Consider the following 16,456-nt stretch of genomic DNA (forward strand, 5'->3'; position numbering starts at 1 on the left):
ACCAAACATTTGGGCCAAGCCAGTTGCATTCTTTGTGTTGTTTGGTTTTAGGGTTTTTTTCACCATTCCCTGAGCTTTCTAGGAAAAACAGTTTCCTCTGCAACCAAATATAGTTCTAACTCCTCCACTAAGAGCACTTTTGATGTGCTGTTCAAAGGAAATCCATCGGAGCAGGGTTCTGTTAATAAAACTCTGGAGAAACAGGAGGTCAAATGACATGAGTAAATAGACCTCTCCGTCTCTTTGGAGCTCCCATTCAAAGCCAAGAGGAATTTATCCTGACAAAAACACCAGTTTTAACTTTGGAGATTGCTCTTTGAGCCACAAAGAACTAATTCCTTCTAGTGGATTGCACAAAGGCACTTATCCACATCTTTCCAGTGCTCCCAGATGTATCCGGGGACAACTATTTTACTTTTTAAAATACACTTTTCCATCAAAAGAATTAAACCCCCAAACCCTAAGTCCTAGATTTTTTTTTGGTGTTTCTTGGATTCAAACATAATTTCTGTCTGGAGCCAGAGGTATTTAATCTGAGGAGGAGGCAAGGGTTTGCACAGGATATCAGCTGGCCAGGGCTGTCTTTACCCAAGGAACCTCTGTTCCTAGATCTGCTGGGTTTTGTTAGAGTTTTCTTTCTCCCCAGAGAGAAATCAATGCTCCTGCTTTCTTCTGCACATGGTCCAGTGCTTTTAGCTGACTTTCCACCCTCCTCTTCACATAACTGAGGTGCTGCCAGCATGCAAAATACCACATCTTGCAGAAAACTTGTGCCCCAGACACTTTATTCGTGAGTCACACACACATCCCTGGGCATGGGAATCCTTTCCTGGTGCTGTCACACCCTTGTTTTCACCAGGATGAGGAACCAGAGGATGGCTGAAAATCTCATTTGGGATGGCCCACCCAGCCCTGTGGTTTGTCTCTCCACCTCTTGTCATTCAATAGCCTTGGGCTGCTTGTCAGGGTGGGGACCACCAGCAGTGATGGAGAGATGTGTTCATCTCTTGGAAAATATCGTTTTCATGTAGCCACAAACCCAGGGCTGTCACTGCTCCCTGCCACTTCCTTCTCCCAGTGTCCAGAAGTGACCTCACAGAGGCCATTTGCAGGTTTTTCAGGCCTCCAGAAATGCAAGAACTTCAGCCAAAAAATCTGGCTCTCTCTCCCAAATCTTGTATGTAACTGAAATACCTTGGCACAGGCACGGTGGGTCCTCAGCCTGGCAGAATCTGTATTGTGTGCAAGATTCTGGGTGCCCTGCAACCTCAGTCCCACTGTTCCCATGTAACCTGAACTTATGATTTCTGTCAGGAAAGCTTGAATTAAGGGAAAACCTGTGGTATTCTTTAAGGGATGAAAAGGAGTAGGTTGGAGAACCCAAGCTGGCCCACAGCCCATTAAATGTCCACTTGCTGATGGGAAGGGAGTCCGTGGGATAGACTCTGTGGGGAGTTTCTCCCTTCTTTCCACTCCTTTGGCTCTGTGCCTTTTGCCAGCAATTTCCGTGGCTGTCATTCTGGTGACATTCCTGTCAAATTCCCCCCTTGGCTCGCAGACATGGTCATCAGACTCACTGGGCAAAAATCTTGCCCTGGTTTGGCTCAGGACCTAACTGGTCACTGTTCCCAGCCCCTGCATGGATTTCCATGCCCACAGCTGCCTACAGCTTTTCCAGATTTCCAAGCAGCCCTGTGAACCAGTTACATCCCCAAGTCCAAGGGGTTCCCTTTCCTCCAAATGACTCATGGCCTACGTGGATAAGAGGCCCTTTCTTCCAGAAGTTTCCCAAAGACATTACAGATGTTGCAAAAAAGGGCAAAAGCTTCCTGGAAATTACTGTATTGTTGGGATAAAATGTAAAATATTGCAAAGTGGGATTTGTCTTCCCAAGAGAATGGCAGGCTGGCTAAAGTATGCATTCCTCCCACCTATCTTTAGAAAGACTGACTCACTCTGTGGGGCTGCTTCTTTCTCTTTCCATCAGTTGCAGAGTCCTGCATGTGCAGCTTAGATGGGCATTTAACTTCTAGGGTCTTTGAAGGACTCTGTGATATCTTAGTTTCTCTTTTCAGGTTGGTAGTGGTCAGCCCAGCTCCTGGGCAGCTGATTTGTGCTTTAATCATAAAATGAATCCCAAAATTATATATAGTTTGGGTAGGAAGGGACCTTAAATCCTGTCTCATCCTGCCCCCTCCCATGGGGAGGGACACCTTCCATTATCCCAGGTTGCTCCCAGCCTGTCCAACCTGGCCTTGGACACTTCCAGGGATGGGCAGCCACAGCTTCTCTGGGCAGCCTGTGCCAGGGCCTCACCACCCTCACAGGGAAGGATTTCTTTGGTAATGCAGTAAATAGAGTAAAACATGTGAAACTTCTTGTTTTAAGCTGGGCACAATTATCTGGACACATACAAATGGTGTTTGCAAATTTGGGGTTAATGTATCTGAAGTCAGAGTTTGGATTTAAAGATCTGTTCTTCGTGCTGAGTGAGAGTAGGCTGATTTTATTAAAGATACTTTTTGCATGATTTTTCACATTTCTCTGACTGCACATCCCCATTGAGTTAAAGAACAGCCCTCACCACAAGCTATTACATCATGAACTTGATATCTCTCCCTGGGAAAAGAAACACTTTTTAGGAAAAAAAGCAAATGGAGGCGGGGGGGGGGGGGGGGGGGAAGAAGGAAGTGTTCAGAGGAGTTCAGAAAGCCTGAGATTCCTCCAGGGTCCCCAGCTGTGCTGTATGTTGTCCCAGCTGACCACCAGATATTTCCGCTCTGCACATTAATGCATTCACAGAGAGATCAAAGCGCCTGCCCTGGGCGTGCTCCGGGCCAAGTGTGGATGTCCTACCTCCAAACAGCCTGATCCCAGAGCTTCCAGCCCTTTATCCCTCCCTCCTGATATGCCTGGGGCAGAGCACGGGCTCTCTGGAGCTTATTATGGGCAGTGTGTTAAGTGATGGACAAATCTTCCCAAGCCCTGTGGTCCCGGTGGCCTGGAAGCCACATCCGCTGCTGGAGTATTTCGGGTGATGGAAGCAATTTTCCTTTCATGTTGAGGGGAAGAAGAGCAGCACTTCTCTGATGGTCCCATCACTCCACAGGTCCTGTGCTGCCACTCTTCAGAGGTGCCTCTTGGAGACAAGTGCTGGTGGGTGGCCTTGGGACAGCCCAACTCATCCAGTGTTAGGAGGTTGGAGGAATCCAGTTCGGACGGCCCTGCCAGCTCTGTGCCACACAGGGTTGGTTTGTGATGCAGCCCAGAGCAAAGCCACATCCTTTACCAGTCAGGAAATGCTTCTAGGCAGTATTTTACATCTCCACAATATTTTTTCAGAGGATGGTTCTGAAATTACAGAGTCACGGCATGGTTTGGGTTGGAAGGGACCTTAAAAATCATCTTGTTCCAAGGCCTGGACAGGGACACTTTCCACTAGAATCAGTCCTTGGATCCTGCCTTTCTAAGTGCCCTAAGCAACCATCACTGAGAACAAAGGGACAGGGAGATCTGCTGAGAATTGAAAGTGCTGGAGACAGTGGAGAGTGTTGTGCAAGGGCTCTGTCCCTCATCAGTGTCAAATTGCACAAACCAGAGTTGGCCAGAAGAAGTGAAGTAACAGCTCACTTCCTAAAATGGGAATATCCCCATATGCTCTTCCTGGCTGAGGACCAGGGGCAAGAGCAGCAAGGGATGGCAGTGACTGCTGAGTGTCCCTTGCCCCCACAGTGCCCAAGGGAAGGAGAACAGCCCTGTTCAACAAGCACTGGGACACTTTGCACCCTATAAAATCCCTCTGATATGACTTTAAACCTAAATAATGTAACTTCCTTGAAAAGAAGCTGCTGTTCTCTGGGATCCAACCTCTGCTGGTTAGATTCCCTGGGGCTTGAATGTTTCAGGCATGTTGCTAGCACAACAAGTTAAAATGGGAACTTGTAAACTCCTGTATTTGGGGTTTATTTGCACAGTTAAGCAGTAAAGCTGTTCTTCGAAAGGAGAAGAAGGTCCATCTGTGCAGTGTGGGGAAGATGACTGGTAGGTGCCAGTGGAGGAAACCCAAATATACCATGGGACTTGTCACCCTGGGAATGATCCATCATTCCATCCATCTGCTTGGGATTCTAAGGTTGCAGGTTTATTTTGATTTTAGTTTCAACTACGCTCACCACTTAGCCCTGCCCCAAGGCTTTGGGCAGCGTGACCTTCCTGAGACCTGAGGTGCTGCTCATCTTCTGCTACCACCATTTTTGCCTCCATTTTTTTTCCCCCCCTTAAATGGCCACAGCAGGATTGTATCCTGAAGGTTTTTCCAGAGGAGTCATTTAGCCAGATGGCATGTTTGTTTAGCAGTACCTCTGGACACCAGTGCCTTCCAGATGTCCTTGAAAGAGCAGAGTGTCTTGCCCACAACTCATCAATCGTGCAGTCTCTGCCTGGCCAGAGCTTGTGGACAGCATCTGTCCTGATGTTGCTTCCAATGTATGCAAGCATTTTTATCCATTTAAGGGCTAGGGATTTGGATTGCTTCTCCTTCCATGTGAGTCTCCCCATGATTTTGACCAATGCAAGCTCTTACTTCGCAGCTTCTCTCCACATTCATTTGTTCTCTCCAATCATGACTTGCCCTCTTATCACTCCAGCATTTTATCTCTCACTCATTTTCTTCCTGAAAGATCCTTGATGGTCTCTGTGAACCTCTTGTTGGAGCACAACTCCTCTCTTTTGTGATGCATCATGTGGAGTTTCACTGCTTGCCCCTGCAGTCTAGCTCAGCTTGGCATTTCATGTCCCCCCAGCTCTCACTCATCTCTTACATCTCCTACAGTCTGACCCTCCATGTGGCTCACTGGAGATTTTCAAGACCTTCAAAGGTATTCAAAAAGCAGTGGTTTTTAACAGAATTGATGAAAATCAGATCCAGTCCACAGCTGTCCATGCAGTGGACATTTGCAGCCTTGCCTTCCAGCACAATGACCTGGGCACGGAGCTGGAGGGATGGGGAAGGTGTTGGGAAGCCTGAATTTTGCCTGCCCTTGCTCCATGGCAAGACTTCATTCCAGCCCCCTCTGAGCCTTACCTGCAGCAGAGACTAGTTCAGGTGTGTCAAACTAGGAATTTCTGCTTTAAAAACAAGGCAGAAATATTTTGTGGGTTTTTCTCAAGCTCTGTTTCTTCTTTCAGAAATAAGAAAAACGAGAGCGAAAGCCGCAGCCGTCACTGGGATTGTGAAGCTGCCCACTTTTCCCACACAGCTCTGAGATCTGCCCTGAAATCCCAGCCTGTGGGGAGTTTCCAGTCCTCCTGGGGAAGGATTCACAGGTGAGTTTCAGCATGAAACCCCTAACACCCACAGGAATAAATGGAACAAAGATTATACCAATTTTTCTTAAACCCCCCTATTTTTAAGGCAGTATCAGGATTTCCCTGAGGTTTGACTCATTTTATTTTTTAAGAGCTGAGGCAGAGGTGGAAGCACAGCTTCCCAGGGGCAGTGGCAAGGCTGGAGCATCAGCTGCTGCAGGGAGGGAGGATCATTGCCATTTCCTTGAGGCAGAGCTCAAGGAAATTGGAAGAACTGGGAAATAATAACACAAACTTCTTTTGAAAGTCCTCAACTTGTGCAGTTTTCTGATTTGATCACTGGCCTGAAACTTCAGGATTTTGGAACTGGAGATTCCTTTTATTTAACTGAGAGGGTGGCTGTGTGGCTAATGGGATTCCTGGGCTAAATGTGCCCCTAGCTTGTTAGCCCTGGGCTGGGATTCAGTCCCTCTACTGGCTTTGAACGGGGTTGTTTTCATTTCTGTCCTCCTTGGCACAGGGTGGACAGAGGCCGTGACTAAACTTTTCTGGTTTCTGTGCCAGTGCAAGCATGTGAGAGGTTCAGGGGCTGAAGGAAATGCTGAGGCCTCTCATATGAAACAGGAGGGGGTTTTTGCACATCGGAGGAAAACGAGCAGCCTCAGGCAAAATTCGGGAGACAAAAGCCATCCAGACCTTCCCTGTACTGGTCAGAGGTTGCAGCAAGAGAAAGGGTAAATGCAAAGGGAGAAAAGCTGGATCCAGTGGAAACTGCTGGTCCAAGATCTCCCATCTAGGTATTTGGCACAGTGCAGGTGTGGGAGACTTCAGCAGCAACCTGAAAATTAAGAAAATTAGGAAAAAAAATAAGAAAAGGCTGATATTGACAGTGAAGTGATGGACATAACAAAGTAGGTACCTCACTTCTGCATTGTTTACTAGTGACTCTAGAGAGTCCCTGCTCCAAAAACCTGCAGTCAGTGCTTATTAAAAACATCCCTCTGTCCTTTCTCCCTGGTGATGCTGGGGAATGCCAAGACACTGAGACAAACCTGACCTTGCTTGTAAGTACCACATGCTGGCCTTCCTGGGGCTGAGCTCCCCTGAGCTCTTCCAGAGACCTCTTGAAGTAGCTGGAGGAATGTGCCAGTATCCCTTGACACTGGCCCAGGACCTGCCTCTTGTCCCTGTTTCCCTAAAAACCAGTGGAAGGCTTCTAAAAACACCACCCTGGCACTTCCATGTTAAACTAAGTCCCACCTCTGCTTCTTCCAGCGGCTTGGCTCCAGCTGCACTCAGCTCAGGCCACAGCAAACACTGCAGAAAGCTCTGGGATTTGCTGAAAGAAAAGGCAAAACAAGCCAGAAAGATGCCAAGCATCACCTCTTCTTAGGTTAGTAATGTGGTCCCAAATAGGGACCCAGAAAATCTGTGTCACCCCACTCCCTGGACAGCTTTCTGCCTGCTGCCAATCCCTTAGATGAGGAGGCTGAACTGAGGGATGGTTTCTTGCCATGCTTAGACGGTCACTGTCACTGCACCATCAGCAGCACCATCCGTGCCTCTCACCATCCATCTCCTACCCCTTGGGTTTCCCTTTTGGAATGCACCCAGCTGCCCTTCATTTGAAGGAGTTGTGTCCCTCACCACGATCAAGCTGTGCCATCTGTTCCTCCTTGCTGGCAGAGATTTGTTGGTCCTGTAGCCCTGCCAGCCCCTGGGCAGGGTGTCCCTGTGTGCACTCGGGGCTGCACAAACCTCTAACAGCAAACAGACCCCACCAAAGGTGTCCAAAACTGTTATTTTGGAAGCATGTGGCCAAAAAGTAAATATAGAAATAGAAAAACTAGTTTTGGCTTGCTTTGGTTTTTTCTTTGTGTGAGTATTTTGTGCCAGGCAAATAAACCACTTAATAACATAATCTCAGCAGAAAAATAAGTGAGAAAAGCAGTTGAGCAGTGAAGTGCTATAAGAGCATCTTGTACAGAAGGAAGTGGTGCTCTGTAGCAAGGATGTGGCATTGCTGCACGGCACTGGGATGGTGGAGGGCTGCAAAGACAAGGCAGGGATTTTTGCACCTCTGAACAGGCTCCCCAAGGCTGGCAGAGCTCCAGGAGTGTTTGGACACTGCTCCCAGGGATGCACAGGGTGGAACTGTTGGGCTGTCTGTGCAGGTCCAGGGGTTGGACTCGGTGATCCTGGTGGGTCCCTTCCAGCTCAGGATATTTCATGATTCTCTCTTTTTTTGTCCTCTCTCTGAGCACAAGAGACTGATGCTCCACCACCAGCATGAGCAAGGGTTGTGATGTCCTGTGGCAGGAGGAAGGCAAAGGGAAACACAAAAGCCCTGACACTGAGCACTGTCATTGTTATCTCCACTGGAGAAAAACCGGTAAAAGCCAGTGAAAGGCATCCCTAGGGAGAAGCATTCAGCCAGCACAGAAATCAAAAGGCTCACCTAACTTTGTCCCTCTCATTTGCATCCATGTTTTAATTCCATTCCATTCAGCAGCCCACGCTCATTTCCAGAATATTAAAGAACTGAATTGAATAATTAAATCTTTTCCTTTGCAAACTTCACTCCAGGCTGGTACCAGGATGGGGAGCAGCAACAAAAACACACAGATCCCTTTGTGCCTTGTTCAAGGGCTCCTCTTTTACGGTGGGTGGCTGCCCTGTGTGACATCACTGTCCCCTCTAGTGGCCTGGGGACATCGTGCCCGTGTCCACCCCCTGCTCTGGCAGTGCACTCAGTCTGCTCCAGCCAGCGACCTCCTTGGCCACCACCCTTCCCTGGGGGCTTTCTGTTTTACCCTGATGATTGCCAGAACAGGATCAGGCTCCCATGGAAATCCATTTCTTCTTATCCTTGCTGCTGTTTGATGATAGTGAAAGTGAAGAGGCAGCTGCTGGATATACGGGAAAGTGGAATGATAAGGAGTCAGGAGAGAGACTTTGGCTCTCACACAGGATTTTGTCAGCCCTGCTTTAGTTGTCAGCCCACAGAGCATGGAACTGAGCAGCACCCACATGGCTCCGGTCAGGAGCAGGATTTTAATGAATTTTAAATTAATGAACGTTAAATTAATGAATTTTAAAGACCTTTGCAGGACTGTTGTGCTGCTACACACCTGGCAACATTAAAGCTGAGCTGAGTCAGTCTGCTCCAGCCACCAGAGAACGCAAACTCAATTTTGCAGAGGTGTGAAACAGGATCTTTTGCAAGGGTGGGGAGAGAGGTCTGTATCAGGGTGACATTTACACCTACAGTGACAGTTTCCAAGACGTGCCATCCCGTGAGTCATGTTTGGCTCCTTCACTCATCAGTCCGGCCTTGGTAATACATCCCTGGGGATTACCTGATTCTTATCTGTGGCCATGATGGCGAAGGAACCGGGAAACCTTGCTGCCAGCTCGGCATCTCCCCCCTCTCCTCATGGTTTGGGAATTTTCCTGCCCCCGTGAGAAGCGTGGCAGTCAGACTGTCACTGATTTGCTTGCTTTTAAGCTGTTTCATGGAAAAACCTGGTTTTTCCTGTCTGCTAGGGGAGGGCTGATCCTGGTTTTCAGCTCTGGGTGGGATCAGAAGTGGGACAGGGGTGTTTCATCCAGCACAGCCCAGCAGAGTGCAGTTACCTGCCAGCTTCACACCCCAAGCGGCTGCCAGGAAAGTTGGGCTCTCATGCCTGGCTTTGATTTGCTGCAAAATATTGTTTCATCTGAAAAAATGACAGGGAAAGCAGCCAAAGAGCAAAGCATTTGAGGACATGCTTTGAGCCAGCCCCGTGCCGCTGGGAGACGGAGGAGGAATTCCGGACAAGCAGTTTTCTCCTACGGTAAAGGCCGCAGGGAATCAGAGGGTGCAAAGTTAAATTAAAGCCTGAAGTTTTTCCCACATTAAGGTATTATTAGATTAAGTATTACTAGAAAGTGCTGAGTTTCTTTAAGCCCAGCTTGGGCTGTTTCAAGAAGGTGTTTGGCCGTCCCTGTAAAACATGAGACACCACATGCTGCAGAAAAGCTCTCTGCAGAAAATTGTGTCAGTGAAGTAAAGGAAAAAGATACTAATTGGAGGAAATTACTCAAATTTCTGCCTTGGATCAGCTGGTACCAACCCCTGAGTTTCTGGAAAACAGCAGAGCCAAGGGCTCAGAGTGCTGGAGGAGTTACTGGCTTGTTTCCTGAGGATTAGCCACGTTGGTAGGGTTGCAAGGGAATCAAAGCTCGTTTAGCAGCTTGGGTAAGGACTGGGATGGTGTGGGAACACTGTGAGTTTAAAAAGTGTGGGGAGAAAGCTGCAAAGTCAAGGCAAGAAGGATGGAAAAGCCCCATCCCAATGCCAGTCTCCCACTTTAGGGTCGATCACATCCCCGTGGGGGATGCATGGAGAAGCGGCCCCCTGCTCCATCCCAAGCTCCCCACAGCACATCTCTGATTCCCACTCCAATGGGAACGAGCTCCACACATGCTTGAGCCTCACTCCTCTCACGTTTTTCAAGATATTAGCAGGGCCTCAGGAAGAAGGTCTCCTTATCCACCTTGCCTCGCTCATAAAATCATTCCAGAAAAATCCCAGCACGGCTGGGCTGTAGCTACCCAAGGGTTGGGTTTTTCTCAGTCCCCCTGAGTTGGCATCACCAGTTTTGTTTGCTGGCTCTGGGTGTACAACCCCCCTCCATGGGTGTCCTCTGAGTTGGCTCCCACAGGGAGAGTATGGATAAAATCCTGTCTTGCAGGTGCTTTCACAATTCCCAGAGGATGGTTGAGGTTTATCCTGAGGTGGGATGAGGAGTACTGGAGTACCAAGGTAGGGTCGGTGGGGTTTTGGAATTGAGCTCATCTGAAGCACGTTTCTGCTGAATTTGTAGAATTTTTGTGGAAAATGTAATGGTGTTTTTCCCTGGATGGCCTGGCTGTGATGTGGAGAGGTAGGGGATGAACTGTCTCCTAGGCTTTCCCCTGGAATCCTGCTCCATGATGCCATCCCTACTGTACAGGAACCAGAGCAGACAATGGTGATCTCAGGGGGATTAAACTTGTTGGGGCTGTTGACAAAAGTCTCTTTTTTTTTCCCCCAGAGCAGGGACAGCAGCCGTAACGTCAACAAGGGACCTCTTCCAAATCTCACGCAGGGATTCATGGCCACAAATCATCCCCTTGTCTTCACCAGCCCAGAGGGAAGCCCAGCCACGAAGGGTCTCTAAAAACACTTGGCTCTCCACTGATGGGTTATTTCCTTGCATCCCTCATTGCCTGAGCTGGTGCTGCTCTTGTTGCAGAGATCCCTGAAATCCAGAAACTCTCCTTCCTGCTCCCTGGCTCCGGAGATTTCCCTGCTCATCCATGTGTTCCATACACACAGGGCTCAAAGCATTTCATAGGGGCTCAAAAGGCATGGAGTTTAAATGATTTTCCCCCCGATTTGTGGGGTTGGCAAGGGAACTGTTTTCAGCAGAGAACAGGCTCCTTTTGCCTTGCCCTGGTCCCCATCCCTCTCCTTGTCCCCTCTGGGAGTTGCTGTTGATCCGTGTGGACTTGGCCTCAAAGTATTTCTTTCTTTTTTTCTTTTAAATTTTATTTCTATTTATCTTGCTCCTTTTTCCTGTTGTCTTTTTCCTTTTCTTCCCTCCCTTTTTTCTTTTTTCCTTTTTCTTTTTCATTTTTCCTTTTCCCTTTTCCGTTTTCTTTCTCTTTTTCCTTCTCCCTTTTCCCTTTCTCTTTTCTCTTTCCCTTTTCCTTTTCCTTTTTTCCTTTCTCTTTTCCATTTTATTTATTTTTCTATCCATATACATTTCCCATTTCCCCTTTTTTAATGTTTTTTCTTTCCTTTTCCCCTTTCCCTTTATACACCTTATTTAAATACATATACATTTCCTTTTTTTCCTTTTCTCACTCTTTTTTTCCTCCCTTTTTTTTTTCTCTCCAATCTTCCTCTTTCTCCTGCTGCTTTCCCTCTCTGTCCCTTCCCTCCCGGGCCGGGCTGGCATCACCCCAGCCATGAGCTCATGCAGCTCCCGGCTGGATCCCGGATCTGCGTGGGAGGCAGGGAGACGCTGCTCAGCCCAGAGCTGGCCACATTTGGGATCTGTGGGGGCTGATCCCGGCATCCAAGTGCTGTTTGTGCCGGTGGCTCTGGGAAGGGATGGCAAAAGCCGGCTGCAGTCTGAGCTTGGGGTCAGTCCCAGCTCCTGGATGGAGGAGTGCAAGGGAAAAGCAAAGGGATTGTGGTGTCTCGTTTGGGATAACCATCCCAATCCATTTCCAAGTGGCTTTCCAGCATATCCATAAACTTCCAGCGATGCTCCGTGGAGTAAGTGTGCGCCTGTTCCAAAAATGCAAATATTTATCTCCTCAAACATGCCCTGCTTGAAATTCAGAGGTGCCAGTTGTGTCTGGGAGCAGAAGTTCCCACGGGGGCTCTCTGCTGAGGCCAGAGGGGGTGAAACTGCAGTGAAGGCACCTGTTGGACCTTCAGGGCAAATCCATGACCTGTGCAAAATATTTGTGGTTTGTGCTTCCCAGTTCTGAGCGTGCCAAACAATGGGAAGCTCATTCCCAGCCTGCAAATCCCCGGCAGGAGGGTGGAGCCAGGTGAGGGTTGGCCTCTTCTCCCAGGGAACCAGGGACAGGACAAGAGGAAACGGCCTCAAGCTGTGCCAGGGAGGGTCGGGTTGGACATCAGGAGGAATTTCTCCATGGATAGGGTGGTCAGGCATTGGAAGGGGCTGCCCAGGGAGGTGGTGGAGTCTCCATCCCTGGAGGTGTCCAAGGAATGCCTGGACGTGGCACAAGGAATGCCTGGACGTGGAGGTGGGGATCAAGGTTGGACTTGATGATCTTGGAGTTCTTTTCCAACCTTCATGACTTTTTCCAACCTTACTGATTCTATGATTTGCAGCTTGTCTTTCCAACTCTTCCAAAGGGCTGCTAGCAACATTCCCAGGGCTTTACAGCTGGGAAATAGCAGCGACCCCCTGAGAGAGCCTGATATCACAAGACTTTTCGGCCTCATTTCCAGAGCGGTGGTCTGGATGTGCTTCAAACTTCTGACTGCTTTTTCCAAGCAGAGTTGTTGTTCAGGATTTTTGTTTCTTTTTTTCTAGACTCAACCTTCCCCAGCTCTCAGACCTTTCTTGTGCAATCGATGTCCCATCGTAGACAATGTCTGGGAGAAATGGAGAGATTTCCTGAGAGCGCTGCCGTGGAAATTCCTGAGATTTCTGGTGTGGATGGACATGTAGGGAAGGAGGAGGCAGCCATTTAGGAAGTGCATTTTCCACAGAAATAAATCCTTTCTGCTCACCCTCCATACTCTGCACCTGCCTGGGGGTTTTTCAGCCTGTGGTACCCCGGAACTGAGGGAAGGCTCAAACATTCACAGCTGTGCCAACTTTTTGTAGCTACTTTGTGCCTCTGGCAGGTTGAGAGCTTGGAAATGTGGCTTGGAGCTCTCCCTGCCTGCTGGAAATGCCAAGGGAGTGAAGGCATGATGAAAACTCCTGGGGAGGTGGTGGATTTTGGCAGTGGGCTCCTCCCAAGCTGCTGCTGAGGCTGGGAAATTCATCACATCCTCCTCTGGCATGCCCAGAGGAGTTTGGTGGGATGCACAGTTGTGGGGCATGTAGCAAGGGAAATTAGGATGGAATTAGATGATCTTTAAGGTCCCTTCCACCCCAAACCCTGCTGTGATCCTGTGAGTCAGGATGAGCTGCCCCTGCATAGGGAAACCCATCTGGGAAAAGGTTTGAGCCCACGTTGCCTCATGGGCATCCAGGGATCAGCACAGCTCCCTTGGGAAAGCATTCCCTGCCACAGGCTGTCAAAGAAAATGTGCAAGTGGGATGTTCTCCTCCCCATCCTTACGTGACCACCAGCATCAGATGTTCCCGGGATGGGACACAGCTGTAGGGACAATGCACGGGGCTGACCAGAGTACAGCCTGCTCTTTTGCAAGGAGCTTGGCTCCAGACTGCAAGCAAAACTGCCTTTTTATTCCCAAAAATAAGATTAAAAAAGGGAGGCAGGGTTCCAGCTGCTGCCTCTTGCAGCGGCAGGAGAGGAGGGGTGGAAAGGACGAGCAGTTTTCAGTCTTCCCAATTCAGCGATGCTCAAACGCCTGGGGCAGAACTGGGGCTTTGAATGGACAGGGATCGAATGGAGGGGTTAAAAAAGCTATGGAAAAGTGGAAAAAGACCTTCTGGGGTGTTAAGTGCAGGTGTGCAGGTGATGGTTGCTGGTTCCCAAGGAGATGGGGAGCTGCAAGCCCTGGCTGAAAGGGTCACCATCCCATTCCCTATGCCCACACCGCAAGGCAGCTGGGGCAGGAAAATGGGGCAGATGGGGCTTTGGTCAGATTGGGGGGGAAAATGCTGAAATTGGGAGGTAACCCTCAAGTCAGAATCATCAAATCACAGAATATCCAGAGTTGAAAGGACCCACAGGGATCATGGAGTCCAACCCCTGGCCCTGCACAGACACCGCACCAATCCCACCCTGGGCACCCCTGAGAGTGTTGTCCAAATGCTCCTGGAGCTCTGGCAGCCTCGGGGCCGTGCCCATTCCCTGGGGAGCCTGGGCAGTGCCCAGCACCCTCTGGGGAAGAGCCTTTTCCTGATCTCCAGCCTGACCCTCCCCTGACACAGCTCCAGCTGTTCCCTGGGTCCCTTCCCTGTTAGAGGGAACAGAGATCGGAGCTGTCCCTCAGGAGGAGCTGCAGCCCCCGGTGAGGTCTGGCCTCAATCTCTGCATCAGGCTGTTTAATCTGGGATTAGCCCCATCCCTGCAGGCCCATGCCCTGCACAGCCATCACACCTGGCTTCCTTTCTTGCCTCCCCCTTCCAGGATGGAGCTGGCTTTACTCCCAAATGCTCCGGATCTCGTGAAGCACTTCCAAACTGCCGGTATTTTTCTAGCACTTAACAAGGCTTTTGCACTTGGGTGTTAAACCTGGCTCACCTGCCCTGTCCTGCTGGGAAGGGGGGCAAAAAGGGGCTCTTTGGGCTGCATTGGGAGGATGCTCTGACTTGGCCAACTTCAAGAAGAAGTCCCCAAATGGGCAGAGAATTCTAATTCTCCTTGCTTAGTCTGTGTCATGGCCCTGTGTGGCGAGCTGTGGCTGTTCTCAGACACCTGGTGGGTTTGTCCACTGTGGTTTTTCAAGGTAACATTTCCATTTTAGGTTTCCCATTGCCCATCTTGCTGCTTTTAATCCCAGATTGACACCTACAACCTGCAGGCTTTGAAGGTAGGAAGAGGGGGTGCAGCTTCCAGGCTGCTCTGGAGGTGCCCTTCTGCCTTCCTCCCATGGCTGCTTCCATCCTGGGGGAGAAATAGCATTAAATGTCATGCCCCTGACAGTCTGCGACCACCTGCATCCATTGCAGAGCTGAGCTGCTTTTTAAACTCAGGGAAAAGGGATGGAAGATGAGATAGCACGGAGAAAAGAAGATTTACAGTGCAGGTGGGGATTTTGAGTGGTTGTTTTGGAAAAGGCTGCTGGATCTCCAACTTTTTGCTGTGTGTCAAACTGTCAGGTGTTTAATCCAAAATCCACCCCTGCTTAACTCCAAACACTGGGAATCCAGGGATCTGGATGTTTCACCCAGAATGCTGTGCAGGGACCCCAGCACCCAGGGCAGGATTTTGGCTTTTCCAAAATAATTTCTCATTTCTAGCAGCTTTAAAAAACTGGGGCAAAATCCGATGCCATGAGATCTGTGGAGCTGTGGGGAAGGCCAGGCTCGCTGTATGTAACCCTCCTGCTGCAAAACTCCTCTTTTAAAACTTCTTACTTGGAAAACCATTCCTGCCCCCAAAATCACCAGAATCCCAGGGATAAAGGTGTGAGCAGTGAGTGAGGGTATTGAATTTTCCTTTCCAAATGGCACTAGTTTAAACTTTCAGCTGCTGGACAGTGAGTGGTAATCCTGCCGCCCCAGACTTACCATCAGTAAATGGAAGGATGTCCTAAGGGCTGGAGCAGGGAAGCAGCAGGGGAGCCTGGAATCCAAACACTAGAGAGGAGCAGCCACAGTGCTCCACTTATTTCCAGAGGCCATGTTACGGCCTCTGCAATATTCCAGTCAATCGAATGCAATGCTCATTTATTTCATTAACCTCCAACGCAACCTCCCCGTCTGCCGAATTAATCACTGCTGGAAAGCCAGAGGAGTATTTTAGAAATAACAAACTACTGATTCTGTCCCTAGCAACCTTTTTTTCTTTTTTTCAGGCCTTTCAGTTCCACTTCAGTTCATTGAGCACGCTCTTGCAGAGCCCATTTGTAAGCTATAAATATAAAATATATATATTAACTCACACACACTCAAGTAATTTCTGCCTTTTCTCAAGAGTGATGGCTTATTTGGCCTTTGCCCACTACGACACTCCCATCTCAGAGATCCCCAGCAACACATTGAGGTGCTTTCATCCCAGGTTTGGGAGCTAATTTTTGGTGAGTGAGGCTGGATGTTATTCCTAGAGTGCTTCCCTGGCTGTAAGGCATGGAGCTACGAGTTTGGAAATCACAGAATCACAGAATCCCAGAATGGTTTGGGTTGGAAGGGACCCTAAAGCTCATCCCATTCCACCCCGTGCCATGGGCAGGGACACCTTCCACTATTCCAGGTTGCTCCAAGCCCCATCCAGCCTGGCCTTGGACACTTCCAGGGATCCAGGGGCAGCCACAGCTTCTCTGGGCAACCTGTGCCAGGGCCTCACCACCCTCACAGGGAAGCATTTCTTCCTAATATCTAATCTAAATCTAATCTCTTTCAGTTTGAATTCATTCATGTCAATTTGAAGCCATTCCCCCTTGTCCTGTCACTCCACACCCTTGTAAACAGTCTCTCCTTATTTCTTGTAGGCTCCCTTCAGGCACTGCAAGGCCACAATTAGGTCACTCCAAAGCCTTCTCCAGGCTGAGCAATCCCAATTCTCCCAGCCTTTCCTCAGAGCAGAGTTGCTCCATCCCTCTGATCATCTCTGTGGTCTCCTCTGGACTGGCTCCAACAGCTCCGTGTCCTTCCTGTCCTGGGGACCCCAGAGCTGGACACAGCACTCCCCATTTCATGGTTTTCCCTCAGCAGAGCCTTCCCAAAAACTTTTCCTCACAGGTGGCTCCGGGATCACCAGGCAGCACTCTTCACTC

This window comes from Aphelocoma coerulescens, chromosome 7, assembly GCF_041296385.1.
Source record: "Aphelocoma coerulescens isolate FSJ_1873_10779 chromosome 7, UR_Acoe_1.0, whole genome shotgun sequence".
In the NCBI taxonomy this organism is placed as follows: domain Eukaryota; kingdom Metazoa; phylum Chordata; class Aves; order Passeriformes; family Corvidae; genus Aphelocoma; species Aphelocoma coerulescens.